Below are 4,950 nucleotides of genomic sequence, written 5' to 3'. Positions count from 1 at the left end.
CGTGGTGTGTGTATGTTTCTCTCTCAGCTGACTCAAACAATTACCATTTGTCCAGTGCACAACAACATCCACATCTGAAACATGAAATGAGTTCTGTGCGACGTATAGTTCTCATATCTTCTGTAACACTAGGCTTAGTGTTTTGGCCTGTGCTTTTATAAGCAGTGTGTGTGTCACATTCATTGTAAGGAGGAGACCAAGGCGCAGCGTGGTATGCGTACATCGTTCTTTATTAAACAAATGATACAATGAACAAAATATGATGCTAATACGAATAGTGCAGACAGGCAACTAAACATAGAATAAGAACCCACAAATACCCTAGGGAAAATGGCTACCTAAATATGGTCCCCAATCAGAAACAACGATAAACAGCTGCCTCTGATTGGGAACCAATTCAGGCTACCATAGACATACATAAACCTAGACTTACAAACCCTTAGACATACAAAAACCCTAGACAAGGTAACTAACATACCCACCCTAGTCACACCCTGACCTAACCAAAATAATAAAGAAAACAGAGATAACTAAGGTCATGGCGTGACAGTCTGTTCTAATAGTTCTAATTCAGTGGACTTTACTCTCCCTTACTGGCTTTCATTATTTTGGTCTCAAATCACACAAACCTTTGAGTGAATCTCCAGTAGGTAATTTAGTGTTTTAATCTCCAATGATGAACCAACCATAAACATAAAATGTAAATGCTGATTGTGATTTGATATCAAAAATAGGTTGTAACCATGGGTATCGGTTGTGTTTGTAAATTGCCTCCAGTGTGTCAGGGTGCGCTCTGGGTCGTTCGTAAATTCAGAGCGTTGTCAAATTGTCTGTCCATAAATTCAGAGCGTTTCACTCTCCGGGGGGTGTTTAGAGTGCACAATGGACGCTCTGGTCGAAGAGTAGGGATGATCAGGGCGTTCTGACCTCACAACTGCAGTCAAGCACCCAAGCTAACTGGCTAAAGTTGGCTAGCTTGCTAGCTACTTCCAGACACAAATGAGAGAACACCTCACTCTTACCATTTTACTCGCCCTAGCAGAGCTGGTTAGCCTGTTTTCATGTTATCCATAGAGTTAGTGACTGCAAATGTGCTGCTAGCAACAATTTCGTAAAATTCGTCAATTAATTCTGCACTCTGGCACAGTCAGACGAGAATACTCTGATATCAGAGTAGATAGCCAGAGTGGATTTACGATTGCACCCATCATACTACATAGTAACTATAAACATGTTACATAGTAGTCATAGACATCATGTTACACAGTAACCATGACATCATGTTACACAGTAACCATAGACATCATGTTACATAGTAACCAAAGACATTATGTTACACAGTAACCATAGACATCTTGTTACACAGTAACCATAGACATCATGTTACACAGTAACCATAGACATCATGTTACATAGTAACCATAGACATCATGTTACATAGTAAACATAGACATCATGTTACACAGTAACCATAGACATCATGTTACATAGTTAGTAATTATGTAATTATATAGTGTGGTATAGAGTATAACATCTAATCAGGGAACATTCAAATGTTCCTGTAACGTCGTTTTTCATTTGTCGAAAGAGAGTCGGACCGAAATGCAGCGTGGTTGTTTCTCATGATCTTTAATGAAGGAAAACGGAACAATACATGAAATAACTATATAAAATACAAAACAACAAACGGAACGTGAAACCTAATTACAGCCTATCTGGTGAAACTACACAGAGACAGGAACAATCACCCACGAAATACAAAGCGAAACTCAGGCTACCTAAATACGGTTCCCAATCAGAGACAACGAGAATCACCTGACTCTGATTGAGAACCGCCTCAGGCAGCCAAGCCCATACAACACCCCTACTCAGCCGCAATCCCAATAACTACAAAACCCCAATACGAAATACAACAATAAACCCATGTCACACCCTGGCCTGACCAAATATATAACGAAAACACAAAACACTATGACCAAGGCGTGACAGTTCCACAAAAACATTTGAGAAAGGAGCATGATTTAGATGCAATGATATACTGATATGCTTTAATGTTTTGTGAATCAGCTTTTAATATTATTTGTTTGTTTATTTGAGGTTTTCTTTACATTCTGCAACTGGTGTAAAGTGTCCTTAAGTCTGGTCCACCAGCTGGATCTCTCTCTGTCTACAATGGAGTAGCAGTTAGCCTTGGATAGTGACCTTTAGTTTTAGATTTAAAAAACTTTTTTATGATTACTACTACCTTTTATTATTACTACATTGGTGTAGATATATAATATTTATGTCGTCTTGGTGTAACTTGGACTGAATCATAGAAATAGAATTTATAGAACATATGTTTACAAATGTACATTTAAGTCATTGAGCAAATGCACTTATCTAGAGCGACTTACACTGAGCGTGTCAGAACATTCATGTAATGTATACCAGCCAAAAAGCCAAAGGGACGTGACACGTACACGCCAAAATACCTATAGACCTATAGACTTCAGAATTAATATATTCTGTATACTCATGGCTTAATGTTAATTATTCCATGCAGTAGTCAATTCTCTCTGAATAACCTCAAGAAGGTTCAACCATGTCCATTCTGCTTTGTGATTTTCATAGAGAGGCAGTGTCCATGTTCGCATGACCACAGGAGCTCTTATTGGTTCAGCCTCAGCACACAGATCAAAATGAGATACTGCAGATCAGAGAACACACAGAGACATCTACCCTATTTAATTGATAATGCCCGAGTAGCCGGTGTTTGGAGGATATATTGGCACGGGGGTTGTTCGGCCCGAGAAGAAATCGAGGGAGGGCAAACCATGCCAATATATCCTCCAAACACCGACTTCAAGGGCAGTATAAATTTTATACAACGGGTTACCAACATATTCATATAATGACTAATTCATACTATTTCATCCTTCCACAAAATATAGTCACGACACAAATGTAGGGTTGCCCACGCAAGCTGGCGCATTCATGCTATCGGTTTGGTTGCCAGAGACGGTATCGGTTCGGTTCCCAGTCTTTCATGTCTTCTTGTTCTGTATCTATGGACGTGACCCAGTCGTTCATTCTAAATGTTCCATTGCCATTGTTCCAGTTCCATTGCCATACTGGCTGGCAAAGTTCTTATCCCATGCTTTGCTAGCTAGTCAACTACGGCTAACGTACATTCACGTCAAACATTGCAGCCAGAATAACAACAGTAGTGCATTTGCATTTGTTTAAGCTGTTTTCTAGTAACATTTATTTGGATGCATCCATAACAATAAGCTAATGAGGCGCGATTTTGCCTGGCATAGAAAATGTGCTTTCTCGTCAGGACACTGCCAGTCAGAGGAACTAGCCAAAAACACAGCTAAAAGAATCACTTCAAACTAAAGCTGGAAAGACTGCAAACTAGCTGCACTTCGTTTCATTTGACCTTTTTTCAATTTACATTTCTTTGTATATATATAGAGAGAAAATGAAGCCAGCGGATTCACTATTTCGACTGGATGAGAAAAGCTGACTGCCTGTCTGTCTAGTCCCGACTCCCAACACATTCATTACTATGGGACAGCTGGAGATTGAATTTCAATGTTGAAACTATGTTGCAAATGTCGCAGAGACAGACAGCAAAGTTGATACAAATCTCCGCTGTTTAAAACTAAACTTTAGTATAAAAGAAATGTAAGTTAATGTGTAGATGCTTTTTATAGTGGAGATCAAGTTCATAAATTGCCTGGCTGGGCTGATGAGACAGTAGACTGCGCAGTCAGATGAAACAGAGTAAATAAGAATTTTAACATCATAGATTTAGCCGGTGATAACTTGTGGAATAGACACCGGCTGTAATGTGCTTTTAACCAATCAGCATTCAGGATTAGACCCAAACATTGTATAATTTTAAAAAGTACATGATACACACCCTGACATACAGAAAGGCACAAGCAAGGGCAATACAAATGGTGCACACTGTAAAAAAGCCAACTTAACCAATTGATTAATCGTGTTATTCTCTGCGTTTGCTGGACTTCAGAAGGAAAATAAATGGGTGAACTTTTGTTAACTCAACAAACTTTTCTCACAGTGAGCTGAATGTATAAAAACTTGTTGAGTCTAATTACAATTTCATGTTTGTTTTTGGAAGTCAACACTGTATGTTGGTTCAGCTATATTCCCATATATGGAGCAAACTCACAACCCTATTGCAGATGGTGGCCTTACAATTGGCATTACAATTTGTTACTGTAATTTAATTATACCAATGTGTTTTCATTAATTGAATTCCCTTAATCTATTTTATGTAAGATTCTTGTTTGCATAAAATGGACGGAGACCAGTCTTATCAATAATAAGTAACAGAATTTATTCTCAGAGCGCGCTGCCACGTTACCACGAGCAACAGTTTATATACAATAACATGACGTCATTTCATTGCTTAAAAAATGAATCTCCTCCTCCAGACCGGGACAAAGGGAACTTTAAAAGTTTATTCAAAGTTCATTCTGACCCCCTAGCACATACACAGGACACACAACAAAACTGAATTAACTTTCGACTCCTCACCATTATCGATCACCACTTAGCCGACAGTTTTAATTAACAGAAAACCTAGGAATGCACTCACTGCCTTATCTAAAACACCTCAGAGCTCAGTTTCGTCGGTTCAACTATAGGTTAAGTACCTTATCTGTTTACTTAATCCTCAAACCATTCCTTTCTTCCTAGTTGGAATGGTGTTCATTAACTTTAATTACTCCTTGTCCGTGTCACACAATCTCTTCTTATGAACTCATATTATTAATCAGATTTAATAAAACAACGTATAAGTTTAATTAGTTACAGTTCCATTTAAAATGATTTGTTCAGTCATTTAATCATAATTTTCCGAACACAATTGTACGTTGAATTGTTTTTTAAGACCTGTGTTTTTTAAGGTACATTGATTGGTTGATTAATCTTACG

Source organism: Oncorhynchus gorbuscha, linkage group LG04 (genome assembly GCF_021184085.1).
Source record: "Oncorhynchus gorbuscha isolate QuinsamMale2020 ecotype Even-year linkage group LG04, OgorEven_v1.0, whole genome shotgun sequence".
Classification (NCBI taxonomy): Eukaryota; Metazoa; Chordata; class Actinopteri; order Salmoniformes; family Salmonidae; genus Oncorhynchus; species Oncorhynchus gorbuscha.
The sequence above is the reverse complement of the archived record's forward strand: the minus strand, read 5'-3'. Positions refer to the sequence as shown.